Here is a 22,349-nt window from a genome sequence, read left to right on the forward strand (position 1 = left end):
AAGAAAAGTTAACGGGGTAAGGGGGTCAGCAGTGTTGGCAGTATGACGTGGTAAGAAAGTCCTGACGGCTAATGGGACATCTGAGCAGACACCAGGAACAAGTGAGCAAGAGCTATGCAGCTCTGTGGGGAAGAGTTCCAGGCAGAAGGAGCCACAGGTACAAAGCCTCTGATGCTGACACGTGCTTGGTGTGTTTGAGGAGGGAATGTCAGTGTGTCAGAAGAGGAGTGCGGAAGAGGTGACGCCATCGAGGATAACCTTACAAACTAAGCTGCGCTGCAAAATTACGTTGTGCTGTTTGGACATAACTGAAGTGGAAACAAGAATAAAGCCATACTATAAAAATGATGTCAAGTATTGATTAAGATGGACTTTTGTGGAGGGTTCAAAGTTAATCCCACCTAGCTACCAGCAGGAGTCCTGGGCGGTATTTGAACTTCCTCCCCAACTAGTGACAGGAACAGTTTGTCTTTCTCTTCTGCCCAGGGGTCCTGGGTAACCAGAAGGAAGGTGATATGGTGACCTGGAGGAGGTGAAGCTCAACAAAAATTTATTAAGCTAGGCCATGTACGAGGTGTCCTCCCAACCTCTATTTACATTAACTCATGCCTGAAGGAAGACTGGAGCTTTCCCACATTTTTATTAGGATTCCTCCATTTTGTATGATGAGGACCTGTCCGCCTAGGAGACACTGTACACTTGCCTGTTTAACAGCCTCACCTGTTCTCTGTTCCTAGCTTCGTCTTTCCATCGCTCCCACAATGCCAGGCGCTAAGGTTTATGTTAACTTTCCCCTGCCTCTGCTTTCCTGACACTTTCAGCGCAGAGAATTGCTTTCCAAAAGACTGGCAGAAAGCTGCACATATTAATACTCAGTGTTTGATGAAACAACAAATTCCAGAAGCTGCTTTTCAAGCTGACAACTGGCCAGTGACTAAATAAACATATTCAATGTTTGTTGGCAGAAAGTGAAATTTCATCTAAAACAAAACTGGCTTTGTGGAATTTTTGTTGTTGCCAATACAGTCATCCTCTAATAAACTGAGTTAAATCAGTTACTTTGACTATGAATATGACTCCAATATCTAAAGCACTGAACTATTTTTAAGGTCTTAGCAAAGTTAAAGATTGTCTATCTACTTTTAAAAGCTTTGATGTAAGCTCAGAAAGAAACCCCAAATCTGAGTTTCACCATTCTGTTGTATTTTTGTGCTAGGCATAAGGTTTGCCAATGAGACTCAGTGCAGCATAGTGGTGGAAAGCATGAATTCTGGAGCCAGACTAGGTTCGAATGCTGGCTCTGCCTTAATTATTACATAACTGCTTTTTGCCTTAATTTCCTCCTCTGTAAATAAATATGACAAACCTACGTACCATGAGGTTGTTCTAAAGATTAAAGTTATATGTAAAAAGCATATGTACAGCAAACTATATATAAGTGCTAGCTTTACTACTTTTGCATAAACTTTCAAAATACATCTTGTAAGACTTTAAGCAATCATTATAGAAGCGCTCCATAAGGGATTCTTTGAATTAAGCAAAATAAAAAATACATACAGGATCTGTGGCTGAAGAGAGGCAGCGCTGAATAAGATCCTCAGATGTGGTCTTTAGAATGAGGTGTTCATCTGGAATAGGTTTCTTGGTAATTTTTTCTGTTGGCAAAGACTGCACATGCTGGAATAAATAATACCATAAAATGACTAGAAATGACCAGAAGTTACCTATACACAAAGCCCTGAATCTGTGATAAAGAGAAACCAACGACCTTGTAGATAGGCTATTCAAAATCAAATGAAAAATAAACATGTGAAATCACTTGGGATAAGCAAACATAAAAATCAGATATTCAGTAGAAGATACAGGTACTCTTTCTACAGCTTCTATTTTCAAAAATAGGATTGGATATAAAGTATTTGATTAATTATGGAACATACGTTGATCACTATTTTATATAACTGATGGGAAGGAGACCTGTGCCAGTAGGAAATAAAAAGAACAAGGCTTTTACAAAGTTGGCTGGTTGGAGTGGCTGCTTGCTTTGCTTGTTGGCTCATTTTTGTTTATCCTGACATTCTTCTATTCTTTGGTTTACTCTTGGAGGGTGTTAGCTGGGCTATTATCAAACCGCAAGATTACACCAAAGGTGAGGATAGAAGAGACCATGATCTTACTGAATGTACAGATGGGAAAACAAAGAAGGAATGTGTAAGTGTTTAAAGTTTTGACTGATTAGTTCATTCATAGAAAACATTAGGCAATTATGTATTAGTCATTGGCTAGGTATTGGTGAGCCAATACGGAAATGATCTCATCCCTCAGGGAGTTTACAGGCTGATGGAAGAGAAAGTTTAAAATTGTCATAAATGTATGTAAAATAGCAACTGTGATTAAGTTAACATCACTGGAACCAACAGACAACATAATTGGGATTTAACTGAGGGGAAGGCTCTTTAAGGAAGTTATATCAGAAGGGTAAGTAGGAGTTAACCAGTTAAATGGGGGAGGAAATGCATTCCAGAGAGAAGAACGTGTACACAGGCAGGATCATGATACAAGGGACTGAAAGGGGGTCACTGTAGCTGGAGCAGAGAGAGCAGCAAGGAGGAGTGTGAGCTGAGAGATTCCAGACAATGTGAAATATTTGGTCTTTATCCTGAGAACAATGGGAAGCTGTAACGTTTTAAGCAATGAGGAGATAAGACCAGATAAGAGATGGGTCAAAGTAGATGCTGGCAGACCAACTAGAGGCTCCTGCACTGCTTAAGACTGGAGGGGAAGGTAGCATGGACTAGACTGGAAATGTAGAGAAGGGATTTGAGAGAGATTTTAAAGTAATATCAACAAGACTTGGGGATAGCTCTGAAAAACAGGTTAAAGGAAAAAGAATATAAAGATGATGCCCAGATTTTTGGCTGGATTAAATAGGAAGGGTTATGGTGCCATTAGCTGAAACAGGACACACCAAAAGACGACTAGGTTTGGGAGGAAGACGATGAGTTAGATTCTGGATGTGTTAAGTGTGAGGTGCCCCAGAGACATCCAGGTGGAGAGGAAGCTGGACACTAGGGCCTGGCTGAACACACGCATCCGTGCAGCTCTCCCTTTCAGCGGTAACTGGGGTTCTGGCCCAGGTGAGCACAGCATGAGCACCCAGCTCTAAACAAAAGTGGATGGCTTCACAAACACCACAGACGTGTAATTATAAAAAATTAACAGTGCATCTCTGTAATTTTATATATTCTCATGGAAAGAAGAGGGTCCTCCCAGCTGCATCAAAGCACTTGTTTTTATAATGCAATGGTTAATGTTTACAAGTTCCTTAGGCAGAAATCTCTTAACAGCAAAACATAGTCTTGTGGTAGAGATATAATCTTTACAAGTTTGACTTCAGAGAGTCAAAGACAGTAACAGACAGAAGAGCTAGTTTTATACTTGGGCAGGAATTGATTCCATCTTATGTTGAGCTGTGACCCAACTTCTTTACTTTTCATGAATAGATCAAAATGTTTCTCTTTGTATGTCTAAGTCAGTTATATGGAAATATGATAGATTTTTCATCATCTAGAGCCCTGCCAACTAGCTGTTTGTATGTGAAAAGCAAGCACAAATTTATATCTCCATCTAAAGATATGGCTATATTATTAGCTCTTACACATACACAAGAAAATATATAACTCATTACATTTTTATTTTCTATTTTAAAGGAAAAAACCTTTGGAAACAGCTTCTGCTTAGCAACCTTGGATGCAAATATGGATTCAACTGATCTTAAATTGTGGCTACTGATTAGATCAAATGAAATACTGTAATTGCCAAGTTACTGTTAACATATACTAGTAAATACATAAGCTCCTTCTAGAAAGTTTGTATATGGCCTCGTCATTGAAAAATAATACACATACATGAACAAGCTTAAAAAAAAAGGTATTATTTTTAAGTTGTCTAAATTGAAATCAAATTGAGGTAATAATAAAGGTATAACCATAAAAGTTAAAACGTTAAGAAAACATACCGAAATAGAGCCATCTCCCACTTCCACAGATTTACTGTTACCTGCATGGTATTTCCAATAGGAGCCCCAGGGGCACCTTCAATACTGGGCTTTGAAAAAGACGGAGGCATGCCTGGTTGACTGAGGGGTTGCTGTATGCCGTGGAAGGGCTGGCCACCTGGAAGGTGTGGCTGCGGGAAGGAAGCTTGGCTTGATAGTGGTCCTGGAGCTGAAGGCTGTTGCTGCAGCATCTGTGACTGGGGGTCACCCAAGGGGTTCATGATCGGTGATGTGATGGGAACAGGAGGCGTAAAGTTCTCAGGCATCTTTGAAAAGAAATAAAAGGCACCAAGAGTAAGGAAAAAAACGGTATGATGACAACATCTCCTCAGCTTTAAATAAGGGAGTTAGCCATTTGTAGCAACATGGATGGACCTAGAGATTATCACACTAAGTGAAGTAAGTCAGAAAGAGAAAGACAAATACCATATAACCTATAACAGATAATAGAGGGCATTTTCCTTTAGAATCCTGAAAAGAAGAAAACTAAATTGTATCCATCATATAATACCTTCAAATTTTACTTTCACCCTGAGATAACTGTCACAGAAGTTTTACCAGCTGAGCTGCTGGGATCACTATGTAGCCCTGGACTCTCAAACTCATTACCTCTAATAATCACAGGGCCTTGGCTTAGAAAGCAGCATATCTTGACATTATTTCCTTTTAAAGTGAAAGAGTTGTACTAAATTTAAGGATAGTGAAGCTTTTATGTCTATATTGGTATACAACCTTCAAACAATTCTCTCCTAAGAAAGAAAAAATAAATCACCTGAGTCTGCTAAAAAAAAAAAGGCTTCTGATATATTCAACACACAAAAAACGAATAAAAGTGGCAATCTCCTATTTCCCCAGAGAGCAATTCAGCATACCCAAATCATCCACATGGTAGAAACACTGTTAAAAAAAACAGAGTCCAACTACGCAACACCAGTATGTTTTATCACCTTTGCGTTAAGAACAACCTATAAAGTAGAAAAAGGCATTCAAATATCTGGGGTAAGATTTTTTTTTTTAATACCCCCCCCCCAAAAAAATTTCCAGGCTGGCAGCAAATATAAAATTAAACTACTGTCACCTTTAGGAAATTTCCTCCCCCCTCAAATCTCCCAAAACCTGTCATCTCAAAGTGAGAAATGAATATGAGTAGCAGAACTCATTAAGGTACTTAATGCCTATATCTTTAAAAAATTTTTTTTTAAAACATCTTTATTGAATGCCTGTATCTTTTTTTTTAAAATTAATAGCTACTTTATTTATTTATTTATTTATAGCTGTGTTGGGTCTTCGTTTCGTGTGAGGGCTTTCTCTTAGTTGCGGCAAGCGGGGGCCACTCTTCATCGCGGTGCGCGGGCCTCTCACTATCGCAGCCCCTCCCATTGCGGGGCACAGGCTCCAGACACGCAGGCTCAGTAGTTGTAGCTCACGGGCCCAGTTGCTCTGCGGCATGTGGGATCTTCCCAGACCAGGGCTCGAACCCGTGTCCCCTGCATTAGCAGGCAGATTCTCAACCACTGTGCCACCAGGGAAGCCCCTGAATGCCTGTATCTTTAAAGAAAAAAGGAATAAAACATGCCAGAGATAAGATAATTACTAAATCAAAATATAATCATTTTACATCTTATTAAGTTTTGTGTATGTGTATATGTAAAAGCAAAAAATTCTTCTTTCAATAAACATTCTTTCAGTATTTTACTTTTGCTTGTTTTATTAATATCTACGATATTAAATCACAACAAAATTGCTTAGCAAACCAAAGAACATAATGTCATAGAAATTTTTTAAAAACAAGATCTTCTCCTAACCAGCATGCACTCATTTGCCTTGATTTTAAAAGTAGAATTAATTTTCTACAAGGTGACTAGGAGACAGAACGACAAATAGCCTCAAAACATTCAAGAGGTAATCACAAAATATTAAACCACATGCTGCTATTTGCTTAACAAATTCTTAAAGTTCTCATTATACACAGACTAATCATTCAAATCTCTCCCATCACCTTCTAATCTTTCTTATATCTAAGACAATCTTGGTATAGCCTTGTCTTTCAGTCTATATAAAATAGACAACTTTTATGATTCAAGATCATTTGTGTCACTATGTTAATTCAGTCAGTTCTAAGATTTGATTCCATTAAGAACTGATCAGATTTAGGGTATTATCGGCTTTAAAGTTCACATGCATAATTGTGAATATCCATTCATTAATTATAGTCAGTGATTCAAAGATTTCCAAAGATATATTTTGTAACTAATTCACCTTCCAACATAGATGCCTGGTCTTGCATAGACTGATTTTCTGTAGACAAAATGTAAAAGTCACTTAAACAGTATTATCATCAAAGATATTCTAAACGCTACTCATTTTGTTTTTGAATTTTTGAATTTAATTTTATTTATTTTTGTATACAGCAGGTTCTTATTAGCTATCCATTTTATACATATTAGTGTATACATGTCAATCCCAATCTCCCAGTTCATCACACCACCCCCCCCACCACCACTTTCCCCCCTTGGTGTCCATACGTTTGTTCTCTACATCTGTGTCTCTATTTCTGCCCTGCAAACTGTAAACTCTACTCATTTTATAATTGTTTCTCCTCCCTCCATCAACCCCAAGAAAGAACAAACTAATTTTATAAAGGAATAAAACTTACTTTTTAATCAAGTCACATGAAATGGCTTCTATCTAATTAAGAAAGTAATCAGTTTGTGGGCAAAGCTAATTCATTTATGAGAGCACTTCCTAACATATTATAACTGTGTCCATTTTAGTATTTTTTAAAGCTGTGAATCCAAATCAGTTGAAGATCTTGCAAAAATGCAGGTTCTAATTCACTAGGTATAGCGTAGGGCCTGAGATTCTATTGCTTCAGCCACCTCCCAGGTAATGCCAATGCTGCTGGTCTAAATCCTCTTTAAGTAGTAGGGTTTTAAAGAGAAATGGGAGGATTTCTGCATTGTCGTGCAGACTTCAACACTACATTGTTAAAGATAATAAGCATGTTAGACGATCTTAACAAGGAGGTGCTACTTTACTGCTGGATTTGGGAGGCCCCCAAGGATCTGCATTCTGGAGGAAATGTAATTTCTGGGGTCACACCATGAATATGAGCATAAATGGGAACAGGCCCAGTAAATATGTAACCATCTCATATGGTCTCTTCTATAAGAATATACAGACTTGCAGACTGTTTAGCACAAATCTTCCAGAAATCACTGCTTCTCTTAAAAGAACTGAAGTTTCTGGCAGTGGACAAGAGGAAAGAAGGCTGAGAACTAATACAGCAATTCCAAAATTGTCGGATGTTCAGGATTGGTCCAGGCCCAGTCTCCAATCAAAAGCATGCAGTGTAGATCATCATATGTACATACAACTTACGGGAATTCAACTTACGGGATACATCATATGCACATACAACTTACGGGAATCCCGTAAGTATGTGGGAGTTATGATAGTTGAACTTGGGAAGAGAGGAATCGAGAGTATATAGCATTGACTAGTGAGTTCAATTCAGTTTGAGCTCTACTCAAGAAGCACATGCCCCAGAGAAACTGTGAGGTGGGAGAACTAATCCCCCAGTTTGGAATTTCTCTGGATGGAGCTAAGGATAGATGTTTCTCATGCAATATGGCTTCTCACCACAAGCAACTTCATCGTGAGGGCTTAACTGAAGAAAGGGGTGATCACGGATAACTGACTCTTAAGTGATTTCTTAATTTTGTCTTAAATGATGACTTTACAATTTAACTTCCCATGCAAGATATGACCTCATAGCACTACAGTTAATAAATCCCTGGGAGTCACTGTGTGTGTGTTATGACAGAGGACAGACCTGACTTGAAACTACTGATGTACTCTCTAGCACCAGACTTCAGCTTCTGGGCTGAGGGGGACAATATACAGTCCATCCCCAGGTTCTACATCTGCAGATTCAACCAACTGAGGATCAAAAACATTCAGGAAGGAAAAAAATCCAAAGAGTTCCCAAAAGCAAAACTTGAATTTGCTGCAAGTATTTACACAGCATTTACTTTGTATTGGGTATTATTAGCAATCTAGACATAAAAGTATATGTGTGTAGGTTATATGCAAATACTACACTACATTATATAAAGGACTTGAGCATCCTTGGATTTTGGTATTGGGGCGGGGCGGGGGCAGTCGACGGTGTGAAAAACCTAAAAGTACTGGAGGTACCCTGGCCTTGATCGTTTTTTTCAGGGAGCAGTCTCAACAACATGCCTCCTCTCTAGCCCCATGAAACGTGGGAGCAGAAGGTGAGACCAGTTTTTCCTCTAACCTCTCGTGGCAGTGATCTTAGCCTTGGATATTAAAGCCTGAGTGGGTATCCTGATTTCACAAACTATCAGCAGCACAAAACAGTATGTGGAACAATTTCATATGACCCTTTGGTAGAATGACACCAAAGTTATAATGAAATCAAATTAAATGGAAAGTTATGAGTAAAACTGAATGAAATAAGACACAAAAAGATTTTCAACAGGAACATATAGCCAGTTGGCTATCCCTCATAACTTGAGGGTGGGCTGCCTGTTGAATTGAAAATAACGATTGTACAATAATCAAAGTTCACACCAAAATATATGCCTAACTGGCCCCTCCTAACCTCAAACCATGCAATATATTTAGCAATATGTTTTATTTCAGCCCAGAAAATCCTTGTTCAAATCTCTGATCAATTTAACAGTTTTATCTTAGCTATGATTCTAACCCCTCAATACTTTTGCTTTTATATCTTTAAATTGTTTAAATATGACTTTTTCAAAACACAATTAGGGCTTCCCTGGTGGCACAGTGGTTAAGAATCTGCCTGCCAATGCAGGGGACACGGGTTCGAGCCCTGGTCTGGGAAGATCCCACATGCCGCGGAGCAACTAGGCCCGTGAGCCACAATTGCTGAGCCTGCGTGTCTGGAGCCTGTGCTCCGCAACAAGAGAGGCCGCGATGGTGAGAGGCCCGCGCACCGCGATGAAGAGTGGCCCCCGCTTGCCGCAACTAGAGAAAGCCCTCGCACAGAAACGAAGACCCGACACAGCCATAAAAAAAAAAAAAAAAAAAAAAAAAACAATTAAATTAACCTCTACTTTATGGAGACACACTTTAATAGCAACACTAGGTAAAGCAAACTAAATGAAGAGCGTGAATATCTACAGGAGACAGTATTATGGGGGTTCAATATGGATGTGCAAAATGGTACTCTTGGTCAATATGTTTAAAAAAAGATAGCACAGTCTAATCTTGGACATAATTCTCTCATAAAACTAGTAAGGGAAGATAATCTTTTTTACCTTTTCAAAAAACCTTAAAAATGGGCATAAATCTCTTTCTTACTCTCTTTTTAAACATGACAATGACTTTAAAGAACATTGGAAAATGGTTCATGGTGTAGTATTAAGGAAAGTAGTAAGATGTAAATTATGAGTGTATGTGGGAGTTATGATCTCAATTCTTTAAAAATGCATGCATACAATAAGATACTATCTTCACACCCATTAGAATGGCAAGAATTAAAAACAAAAACAGAAAAACAGGAAACAAGTGTTGGTGCGGATGTGGAGAAATTGGACCCTTACGCATGGCTGGTGAAAATGTAAAATAGGGCCACCACCTCAAAAAATTAAACACTGAATTACTATTTGATCCAGTAATTCCATTTCTGGGTATATACCCAAAAGAACTGAAACCAGGGACTTGAACAGATATTTGTATACTCACATTCATAGCAGCGTTATTCACGACAGCCAAAATGCCCATGGTGTAGGTTAATGGATAAACAAAATGTGGTATATACATAGAGTGGAATATCACTCAGCTTTAAAAACGAAATTCTGATTACATGCTATAATATGGATGAATCTTAAAGACAGTGAAACAGCCAGTTACAAGAAGAAAAAACTGTATGACTACTTATATGAGGTACCTAGAATACATACATAGAGACAAAGTAGAATGGTGGTTACCAGGGGCTGGGGAAAACGGGGGGTTTTAATGGCTACATCATTTCAGTATGGGATGACAAAAAAGTTCTGTAGTTAGTGGTGATGACTGTACAATAATGTAAATGCACTTGATGTCACTTAAAAATGATTAAAATGGTAAATTTTATGTTATGTATATTCTACATTAAAAGAACTTTAATATATGCATACATACATATATGTGTGCATAGATGCATACAAAGGGAATAAATACACCTAAATTATTAGTGGTTATATATGGGTGGCAGAATTACAGATAATTTTAATTTTATTCTCTATACTATTTGAGGCCTTTCAAAATCCTACAGTAAAAAATTAATAAAAATCAAGGGAAAATTAACTTAAAAACTGAATATGGCATGTCACTGGATTCTGGAGACCCTCATCCACCTTAGTGTAGGGATTAGTCCTCCACATGGTCTTTAGGGAAGGAAGAGAGAAGCGCTTGGTCTCACATACAGAAGTGGAGTTGCTACCATCCTTACTTGAATCTCACTTCTCAATGGGAACCTTCTCAAGGTGTTCTTGCATAATGGTAGGATCTGGGCACTGGCTAAGATACTCTCAGTGGATTCACAGAAAAATATTAGTGCCAATGATCCGGAGACTTTTGGCTAAAAGATAATTTGAGACGGAGAGGACAGAGCATCCTTGTTAATCATACACCTCCCCCTTTGCCGTTAGCCTCGCACGTCACATTTTTTAAAAGGCACCACAAAATTAAAAATTTAAATTTAGAGAGAATGAATCCTTAAGGTCATTTTCCAATGACACGAGATAAAACAGATTTATCCAAAGAAAAATAAGGAAGGCTATCATGCTCCTTTCCTTTGTTTAAAGGGTTAAAAACCAGGTACTTATAATTTGACTACGGAATGTTTATGAAAATTAAAAAAAATTTTTTTTCAGCCAACTGTTTCACGAAAATATTCACTATTATGCCCCTTCAAGACTCTTCTATGTGAAGGAGCACAAGACTATATATATATACATATATATATATACCCAAATTAAATTTTCCATTTTTTAATACTGTTTACTCAAAAACAGCTTCATGAGAGCTTGACATTTTATCAGAAAATTTTTCTAAGTAAACTTCTTGGGCCTTCACATTTGAAAGTGCTCTCCCTTAGTAACAAGTATACATTAAACCAGGGACAAAAAAAAAAAAAGGTGGGGGGGGGGTACAAGCAGTATCTTACTTATCCTGCACAGTAAAGCTAGGAAAACTTCCTGCTTTTTGTGCTGCCACCACTGAAACATGTCGCACTATACTAACTGAGGCTGTTAGCATTTTATACCTTGAACTTGGAGACAGCCTGTTTTCCTTGCCTCTGATTCTGCCATGCTGCCCACAATCTGTTTTGCAGAACCACCTCCAGGTTAACCTCCCTAAAGTACCACTTTGACCATGCCTCTCAGTAGTTCAAACTCCTCCACTAGAAAGTTTCTTCTTACTGTATGAAGTATAAATTTCTTGCCCTGACATTTAATGTCTTCCAAAATTTGGCCCAAATACAAATTTTATGTTCCAACTTACAACAAAGCTATGTGCTGTTCACTAGAAATAGAAATGTACTGTACTTTTCTGCCTTCCTACCTGTACCTAGAATAATTCTGATTATAGACTGAACAGGTTCTCATTAAGAATTTACTGAATGAATGTTTTGATGATTGCAACATGAGTTTCTCTGAGCAGTGTGCACATAATTTTGTGGTTCACTAGTAGTTACAGGGCTTGAAAATCCTAGTGTCTATCAAGAAGAATCCACCGGACACGTGGAATTTCCAAGTCCCGTAGAAAACCATGATATAATAATCGAAGACATACTAGAACAAAGATAAAACTTTTAGTCACAGTTATCTGTATAACCTAAGCAAACTTTTTAGGAAATCAAAAAATAAAATAAGGTAAAGCTCTGTTAATTAAAATACAGGGACTACTAACATGCAAGAGGTGACAAAGCAGCTAGCTTAGTGCATGCTGAGTAATGCAAAATGTATGGCTTCATCTTCCTATTAGTTACTCTGCTTCTCAGCCAGGTTAGAATATTGTTACTTTGTACATAAGCAAAGACTTTATTATAAGGCCAAATGCCCTTTAGCTTAAGGAGGAAAAAAATACCCATGCAAATATTTAACTTAGATGATGAAGCAACAAATGCTTAAAATAGTGATGCTAAATGCTTCTGTAATTCCAACACTGATAGCTATTTCTACTGCTTTCATCAGGACTAGACTATCTGGTAAAGAAGAATGAACATGGGCTCTGAAGACTGAGAGACCTGGGCATCTCAGTTGTATCTCAACTTGGAGACTATCACCGTGCAATCATGAAAACATTATACACAACCCTAGGAAACTCAAGCTTCCTCATGGCAATTTTTAAAAAAATAATTATTCCTATTTCTCATGGTTATGAGAAATAAGAAAATATACAGCAGTGCTGGTACATGTCCAATGTATGTTCAATAAATGATAATTCGCTTTCCTACTTCCCTGCACCACTTTCCTATGTGGGGATTTACTTGAATCCATCTTTCACTCAAGCTATTACCCAACTATTCAGAATATATACTGTTTTCGCTCATCCAGGTTTTAAAAGGTAATTTTTTGAACTCTACAATTGAGTGAACACTCCTCTCTAAATATCAACCTATTGAAATATCTGTATTGAAAATGATACAAATTTTATTTGTGCAGTAAAGGCTGATACATATTGTGTGTATGATTTTTGGTACTTTGGACTTTAATATTATATATCAAAGAAGAGAGAAGGAGATATGTGTATAATTCTGGATCCATAAGACTTCCAAGAAAAAAAATACTTCCTCAATAAATCCTATTATATGACCAGTGTTTTCAGTTATTAAAGCTACTGCTTAGCAGATAAAAAGAGAAAAACATATACTGGACTTCCAGCAACAACTTCAGTATTAGAAAGCAAGACTCACTTCTGTTTTGCCCCTCTCGTTTAAAACCATCAATTATAATCTGAAAGGGAAACTATTTTCAAATACCCTTAGTAACAAGTATACATTAAACCAGGGACAAAAGAAAAAGGCCCAGAGCTCTAATTCTGGGGGAGGTGTCATCACGGCTAACTTTGCCGTCACCGTCCCCAAATGCTTTCAATCTCTTCCTAAGCTTATGCGTACCTACTATTACTATTATGAGGAAACTGAGGCTTAAAGTTAAGTAACTTATTCAAGGTCACATAACTAGAAAGGAGTGAAGCTGTGATACAAACACAGGAAGTCTGATTCCAAAGTCTGAATTCTTTACTATGTTAGTGGTTCTTGCCCCGATTCATTGATCTCTTTTTGTAATACGTACTTCTGAGGCCCCTTTTACAATCCTAACATGAAAATCAGATGATATTACCTACTCATAAAAAATTAATATAATGTTTTAATTGTAACATGAAAGATAAAAAGAATTGATAAAATGTGTATTTACTATAAAAATAATTTTAAATTATGCTTTTAATTAGAAAATTTCAGGCAGAACTACACTGTCAACAACAACAAAAATGCCTAGAAATTTCCAAAATGTTTGTGAGGGTAGAATTGTCCTAATGGACAGAATCCCTGCACTACTGTATACTTTCTGCTGTCTTAGAGATTCTGTCAGAGTTGCATTCTTTCACTTTTTTCCTTTCAATACACGTCGAGATCCTTGCTCACCTTTACAAACAAACATAATTACAAAATTTGTACTGCCTCATTAAGACCCTGTATTATTTCATCTCTATGAATGAATTTAAGGCACAAATAATTTTAAAAACTGAAAATCCAGGAAGAACACAGAGCATCGTTTTACTCTGGCGAAGAAATTAGTGTCAATTAAATCTAGGTCCAACCACCACTTATCTGGCCAACTAATTTCTTACCGCTTATTTTAAATTCAATGGCAGATTATATACTCTTACCCTTTTAAAGCTCTAAAGCTTTTCTCATTTAGCAACTAAAGTTCACTATGGGAAAATCACACTTTTTAGAAATAGTTTTAGAATTTGTTATACAATTAAATGAATACCTCACATTGCCCAGTTTATAGTTAGAAGTAATTCCCCTCCATGCACCCACGTGATCACGAAAAAATAAAAGAGGGAGGCAAACCAAGTCCCTTTCAAGCGCAGACCTGTTCTTTGGGATGCAGGCAGCTCGCCAGCAGCAGGCAGTGTACCTGTTGCTCCAGGAGGCAGCGCATATGCTGAAGATGACGGTGGAGCTCCTGGTCCCCCGTGCTGGAAGGACGCTCCAGAGGGAGAGGGAGGAGGGAACGAGGCAGTGGGGCTGGAGGGAGGTGGAGAGGCCTGGTGCTGTGCTGTGTACAGCTGAGACTGCCCGGAATAGGACGAAGCGGAAGATATGTACGGGGTGTTAGGGTAAGCGTTTGAAGCAGGGGGCGCAACAGGCTGCTGAGGTCGATACGCTGCTGACCCCCCTGTTCCGAAGGAATACTGCTGGGCTGGCTGAGAAGCTACACCAGGGAGAAGGAGCAGAGATTTTAATTAGTTACACATTTATTCAGACAGCAACAGAAAACCAAAGTTATCTCATTCTATGGAAATTCAATTCTTCTAATAATAAGCTACAACCAAACATTACCCACTTAAAACAAGTTATGCTTTTGATAGTCTGGATGCCCTAACTATGCCAAAAGTCACTGGATCCAGTCTTTGAACCCTGCCATCTCCAGACTGCTGCTGGCTATGAAAATCTTTGAGTCATCAGACCGGAGAACCAGAAGACTGACCCTTTTCTGAGACATCCTGTTCCTGTGAAGACTGCAGTGACACCTACTAGCCATCAGGTGGAGCCATGCAGGAATTACACATCCAAAGCAGTCCCCTTCACAGTAAAAGTTAAGGGAGCTTGGTGGCAGCTCAAGACCTCTTCCACCTTAACAGCTGTAGGGTGAGCACCATTGTTACGAATCAGATACCTTCTCCAACATCTAGTAAAATCATCAGCTACTCAAATTCTGGGTTTGAGCACAGTTCCAGATTAACCGGCAACTCTGTATGATGCCTGACAAGACAATTATTATATTTCTTACACTGTACAAAGTTGGTTAGTAAGCAGTCAGACAGCCAACTAGTGTTTTAATGCAAAGACCTGAACCCAGATACCATTACCTTTTGTGTGACCATGGGCAGAATATGAACCTCTGCAGAGGGAATCCAACAGAACTGTGCTCATTCTACCCTGAAGACAGCACTTTCACGCTGAGCACTGAGTGAAAAGCTGTATCAAATCTGTACTCATGTTAAGTAAGAACACCCATATTGGGCTTCCCTGGTGGCGCAGTGGTTGAGAATCTGCCTGCCAATGCAGGGGACACGGGTTCGAGCCCTGGTCTGGGAAGATCCCACATGCCGCGGAGCAACTGGGCCCGTGAGCCACAACTACTGAGCCTGCGCGTCTGGAGCCTGTGCTCCACAACATGAGAGGCCGCGATAGTGAGAGGCCCGCGCACCGCAATGAAGAGTGGACCCCGCTTGCCGCAACTAGAGAAAGCCCTCGCACAGAAACGAAAACCCAACACAGCCAAAAATAAATAAATAAATAATTAAAAAAAAAAAAAAAAAGGAACACCCATCTTATGAGCACAGAACACGCTCGTTGAGATTAGTTCTTGCTAGGTAACATCCTCTTGTTTTATAGTAGTTGTTCAGTCATATAATTGTCCACTTTGAGATTTGCATTTTTGCTTATTTTAAATTTTAAAATAGAGATGATGTTTTACTTTGCAAGTGTAAATAGTTTCTTAAAAAAATGAAAGCCAATAGGGGAAAGGTCATTATTATACATTTGTCAAAATTCACAGAGTGTCTGACACCAAGAGGGAACCCTGAGATAAACTACTCTGGGCGAAAATGGTGAGTCAGTGTAGGCTCACTGACTGTAACAAATGGACCACCGTGGTGCACGATGTCTGTGGTGGGGAGGCTGTGCACGGAGGCAGGAGGTATACCGAGACTTCCTGTACCTTCCACTCAATTTTGCTGTGAGCCTGAAACTGCTCTAAAACATACTCTGTTTCCTAAAAAAATTAAATACATGGAAGACGACAACAAATGTCCCTTGGAACCAATTTTCCAAAAATGGTTTGCATCATCTTGCCTAAAGGAAAAGAATATGTACCAAATAATTTCTAAAATTCTGTTTTTTTATACCAAAATCATGGCACAATTGACTCTCTTTAACAGGCTCAGGAATAAGAGCCAACTGTTCTGAATGGACTGACACAGGAGCTGTTTCCTCGCATGCTGATTCAGGATGCCTCCCAAGGAAACCATGCTTCGCTAGAGCAAGGACTCAAGTCCTACACAGAATGGTTCTTTCTTTACTTGTTACAGCTGATTTGATCATGGCTTTGGAGCTTCAAAGTAAACAGTTACTACACGGGATAAGACAAGACATGCTGCCGTGACAGGACTTCAGGGTCACACTACTTACGCTGTGGCTGTGGATAAGGTGGCACCTGGGTGTGCGTGTGGCCGGGAGATGTGGGAAGCTGAGCTGCGGCAACATTTGGATTAACATTCCCATGCATTATGAAGCCTGGAGGTGGAGGATTTTCTCCCTAGGAAATGAGAATATGGTAAAAAGGAGGATTACATCTGGAACCAAGAATCTTGCCAGACAGATTTATAATCTTTGAAATGGAATTAAAAAAAAAAAAAGTTGTGTAAAAAAACTGCATTTCGTGCATACTATCTTCTTCAAGACACATTTTCTGAGCAACACATTTTGTGTGATTTAAAGATTAGACAGGTCCAAAGTAATAATAACAATGAATGGCAAGAGATGCTCACAGCCTCATAAAATAGGATCTATGATATTTATAGTAAGTCACTAGGGTTTTCCATCTCTACTAAAGTCCATCCACAACTAATGCTTTGGAAATATAAGTATAAATGCCACAAGGCGATATTATCTTCTCTACGATGCCAAAAAAAAAAAAGAAGAAGAAGCGGAGGAGGAAGAAGAAGAAAGGAAAAAATATTCAGTGAAATCAGATTTAAGCCATTGAACCTTGGTTGATGTTTTTCTAGTTCAAGTCAATTTAGAGCTGCAAAAGAAGAGGAGAGTGATAAGAAAATAAATTAAGTGTGCTAAAAACTGCTTCTTGCATCCTAAAAGCACTAAAATGCAATAAGCAGCTAGATAGATGGGGGGAGGGGAACTTAAGGGAGGTGGGTAGAGAGTATATAACTATATATTTAGGTGAGCAGAATTCTGCTCAAAGAGGAATAATGAAGGATATACCTGTGTATCAGAGGGAGAGGCTGCAGGTGGATGGCTGGGAAGGGCGGTAGGAGTTTTGTTACTCCAGGTAGTGACAGTGGGGGCAATTCTAACCTGAATTGAACAAAGAAATACCAATCACAGAACATAAAACATGAAAATGTTAAAAGAAGAGACAAAAAACCCAACAGGCATTAATAGCCAGATGCAAAGCAAAAAATAAGAGCAGCAAGATAGCATATGTTAGCCAGGCGATTGCTTTCAAGGTAGCTGGGATTCCAAAAGAAAAAAACACCTTTCACAACAGAACAGGGGAAGGGAGGCAGTAGAAAAATCAATATGAAAACTAAATCAAAGCAGAAAGAACAATGCTGTTCAAGTGTCAAGAGTAAGTGGGAAAAGGTAAGTTCTGTAAGTAGGGAAGGAAAGAAGACATTCCGGGGGGGAAAAAAAAATAAGGTAATTGAGTGAAAAAGTGATTTTTGAAGCACTAATTGTATTCATGCTACTATTAGATCTGTAAACATATTGCTATAAGCTCCCTTTTCCGGATTTCATTAGAGCCACAAAAATTATGTTAGTTCCGTATGAGGCTTAGAATCATACAATCAGAGCATATTAAAGATCATCCAATCTGATCCCCACCCTTTACCACTGAGAAAACCAAGGCCCAGAGAACTGAAGGGGCTGGCTGAAGCCCATACAACCTGTTGTTGATGGAGCTAGGACTGATTCTAGGTCTCCTGATTCCCAGGCCAGTGTCTGCCACGCTACACCATGTTGCTTACCCTGGAGTCCAGAGGTTTTCAAAAACATTTGTTTAAGCCATCAGAATATCTTTTGTCAAGTAAACCTTTGTAGAAGAAACTCTATCATATAAACAATTAATAGCAAAGATGTGCTGGTCGTAGTAGGAGAACTCCCACTCAGTTGGCTTCCCTTTCAGAAATCCCTTTACTCCTGCCTATAAACGTGCCTTTAAAACCACAAGCCACTGTCCTCATTCAACATATCGTAAGCTTTAATCACGAAAATCACTGCATAATTTATGACTGAATTTGTTTTCCTTTTCTTAAAGTATGAGACTGCTAAGTCACAGTATAATAAAAGTCCTTCATGGTTTTTACATTTTCCCAGAAAGATAGATTAAACCCAAGGACATAAGGAGTAAACAGTCTCTTCTCCCAATGCAGAGAACGCCTTACTTCAGTGCCCTGACACAGTGAGGTCAAACTCAAGGTGCTTAGCTTAGGAGTTCCAATCCTGTTAACCATTAACTAGCCATGCTGACAAATTCAAGCTCTATGTCTTAAAACTCCGGTTAGTCGCTAGACTTCTCCACCTCTCAGTTTCCCAGCCATCACCTGATTTGCCCTATCTATGTCACAGACTTTCGAAGTCTAGCAACAAGAGTGGAGAATTTAGTTTTGTTTACCAATATACCCTTCAACAGGGAGAATAAAGACAGGCCCTTAAATTCGTATTTGTCAAATGAACGAAAAAACAAAACAGAGAGTAGTACAGTTATAATTATATTCAAATGTAATCTATCCTGATTAAGTAGCAATCAAAAGCATAATAGACAAAAGAGCATGAATTTTTTTTTCATGGTTTTATGCTTACTGTTGCTACAAAATGTAAAAATGACCCCTTCAATTCTATCAGCAATTTGTTCTATTTTAAAATGGGCAGAGGGACTTCGCTGGTGGCGCAGTGGTTGGGAATCTGCCTGCCAGGTGCAGGGGACACGGGTTCAAGCCCTGGTCCGGAAGGATCCCGCGTGCCGCGGAGCAGCTGAGCCTGTGCGCCGCGGCTGCTGAGCCCCCGTGCCTGCAGCCCCTGCTCCGCGCCGGGAGAGGCCACCACGGTGAGAAGCCCAGGCACCGCAGCGAGGAATGGCCCCCGCTCGCCGCAACTGGAGAGAGCCTGCACGCAGCGGCAAAGACCCAATGCAGCCAAAAATAAATAAATAAATAAATAAACATTTTAAATAAATAAATAAATACAAAGAGAGACTGCCGTCGAGGTGGTTTCATCTCAAAAATAAAATGAGCAGAGTACCTACTAACTTTGTTATCAATCAAGACCATTTATTACTTACGAAAATATACTTTTTGTTTAAGAACATGAAGGTTATCTGCTGGTCTGGAAATATAAGTTTCTACATGAAATAGTAAAAGACAATAAGAGGTCACATTTTATGCCACTAACCACTTGGTAATTTTAATTTAATAAATAAATTAGTTTATTAATAAAAATTATTTAATCATCTTTACATTCCCCATGATCTACAACTTTATATACCTTTGGTCACTCACTTTTCTCTAATATAAAGTTGTCCAAAAAAATGTTTGTATTCTGGATACTCTTTATTGTGCTGATACAGAAGACATAGTAAAACCACACTAATGACTCAGAAAATAATACTTAAAAAGAGACTATTTTCTAAAAACACTTTAAAAAATTGACCAAATTACCCACAAAATTGTTCCCACTACTTGACTTAGTTTGTTAGATGAATCAAATTGTAAAAATTTCAAGAACAGATGTACATGTGTAATTTAAGCTTGAGTGATGGAGAAATAAGAAGAAATCTCCCCAGAGAGCTTAAGTTAATTTTACCTAGTTTGTAAATTATTTGACTAGATTAAAGGGATAATTTTTAAAAACATCATAAATGCTACTTTCAAGAACAGAAAAACTATAACCATTAAAATAATACGTTGTCTAGTTTTATCACTGGTCTCTTACTCAAGAAACTAAAACCACCAATTTGAAATACATAAATGTTCCTCCTTTAATCTGGACCATATCACTCACATGGGGATAATATTGTTGAGCTGGAACTCTTGGCATCTGTGTGTGGCCAGCAACTGGTCCAGGCCTGCCCTTGGGCAGCTGCTGCCTCTCATAAGGAACTTTAGGTGACTCCTGTTGTCCTGGTGCTGGATCTCCTTGTGCTCTACAAAGTCTGTCACGAAGCTGCACAATATTTGGCTATAAGAAGCAATGGAAGAAAGCAAAGCCAATTGTTAAGGGTTCACCCAACTATATATGACAGCATGTTGATCTTCTTAAAGTAAGCTTGATCATTCATATGATTTCTGTTCATATGCTGTGTACGATGCAATAAACCCCAGCACATTAGGGTCTGACATCATGGTTTCTAATACTCAAGACTGACACCAAAGGTCCATTATATACAGTGTAACTTGTAAGTTCACTGAGGCAGGGATTTGAATTATGCCTACCACACACGGTAGTATGCAATCCTCGTTTACACTGCACTTGTCACAAATGACATCCTTATGTACTGTGTGCCCATTAATAGCCTTATAATAACTATTTTATATATTTGTCTTTTAAATCACATTTTGAAAAGAGGCGTTACAAACCCTAACTGCAAATGAGTTGGCCTTTTAAACTTAGTGTAGTTACCTTTACCATTGTTCTTTAATTCTTCATATGGTTTCAAGTTACGTTTCATTTCAGCCTCAAGGATTCCTTTAACAGTTCTTATTGAGCAGATCTACTAGTAATGAACTTCATCAGTGTTTCTTTATATGAATGTCTTAATTTTCCTTTACTTAAAAAAATTCTGGTAAAATATACATAACATAAAATTTATCATCTTAACAATTTAAGAGAGCAGGCCAGAGGCATGAAATATATTTACACTGCTGTGCTATCATTACCATCATCCATCCACAGAACTTTTCATCTTGCAAAACTATAATAGTCTGTACTCATGAAACCACAACTCTCCATTTCCCTTGCCCCCTCACCCCTGGAAACCACCATTGTACTTTCTGTCTCTGTGAATTTGATTACTCTATGTACTTCATATAAGTGGGATCATACAGTATTTGTCCTCTTGTGACTGGCTTATTTTACTTAGCGTAATGCCTGAAGGTTGATCCATGTTGTAGCATGTGTCAGAATTCCCTTCCTTTTTAAGACTGAATATTGATGTATTGTTTGTATAGGCCACATTTTGTATATCCCTTCATCCCTCAATGGACCCTTGAGTTTTTTCACCTTTTGCCTATAGTGAATAATTCTGCTATGAACACGGGTGAACACATAACTCTTTGAGTTCATAATTTCAATTCTTTTTGAGTATTTAATAGGAACTCGAATTATGGGATCATATGGTAATTCTATTTTTAATGTTTTGAGGAACCACCATGCTGTTTTCCTTTCTGGGTGCACCATTCTCCATACCCACCAACAGTGTACAAGTGTATACATACTGGATATTAACCTTATCAGCTATAGGATTGGCAAATCTTTTCTCCCATTCAGCAGGTTCGTTTTATTTTTTGATGAAAGGAGTATTTTTAAATTTTGAATACCTAGTTTATCTATTTCTTTTACAACCTCCACTTTTGGTGTCATATTCAAGAACTCTTGGCCAAATTTCATGTCATGGTTTTCTTCGCAGAACTTTCTTCTAAGAGTTTTATAGTTTTAGGTCTCGCATTTAGGTCTTTGATTCGCTGAGTTAATTTCTGTATGTGGTGTAAGGTAAGGGTCTACCGTCATTCTTTTGAATGTGGATATTGTTTTTCCAGTACCATTTGTTGAAATCGCTATCCTTTCCCCATTGGGTGGTCTTGGCACTCCTGTTGAAAATCATTTGGTGATGTATATACGGGTTTACTTCTGGGTTTCTATTTTGTTCCACTGGCCTATTCTCCGTCCTGTAGGTGTGTTTATGCCAGTACTATTTTGATTACTGTGGTTGTGTAGTAGGTTTTGAAATCAAGAAATTTGAAACTTCAAATTTTGTTCTTTTTCCACATTATTTGGACTATTCAGGCCCTTTAAATTCCATATGAACTTTAGGATGAATTTTACTACTGCTGAAAAAACCTCCCTGTGATGTTTAAAGAGATTGCTTTTAATCCGTACATCCCTTTAAGTCGTGATGACATATTAACAACATTAAGTCCTCCAATCTGTGAACACAAGATGTCTTTGCATTTATTGGTGTCTTCATTAATTTCCTTCAGCAACGTTTTCTAGTTTTCA

General features: G+C 38.4%; 1 protein-coding gene and 1 long non-coding RNA gene across 2 annotated transcripts in view; both read right to left on the minus strand.

The window, feature by feature from the left end:
- Positions 1–1,448: 1,448 nt before the first annotated feature.
- On the minus strand, positions 1,449–14,371 carry LOC103015560 (uncharacterized). The gene is made up of 3 exons (XR_009008325.1): positions 14,245–14,371; positions 4,057–4,320; positions 1,449–1,677 (listed from the first exon to the last, which is right to left on the minus strand). It is a non-coding gene; the product is annotated as an uncharacterized LOC103015560 (long non-coding RNA).
- A 42-nt stretch (positions 14,372–14,413) lies between these two features.
- LOC130708219 (stearoyl-CoA desaturase 5-like) overlaps positions 14,414–22,349 on the minus strand; it is a 35,362-nt gene continuing 27,426 nt past the window's right edge. Inside the window, exons 2-3 of the transcript XR_009008321.1 lie at positions 16,524–16,650; positions 14,414–14,541 (exon numbers count right to left, since the gene is read on the minus strand). The gene's annotated coding sequence lies outside the window, so the exon portion shown is untranslated. The remainder of the gene's footprint in view (positions 14,542–16,523; positions 16,651–22,349) is intronic.

Source organism: Balaenoptera acutorostrata, chromosome 5, assembly GCF_949987535.1.
Source record: "Balaenoptera acutorostrata chromosome 5, mBalAcu1.1, whole genome shotgun sequence".
In the NCBI taxonomy this organism is placed as follows: domain Eukaryota; kingdom Metazoa; phylum Chordata; class Mammalia; order Artiodactyla; family Balaenopteridae; genus Balaenoptera; species Balaenoptera acutorostrata.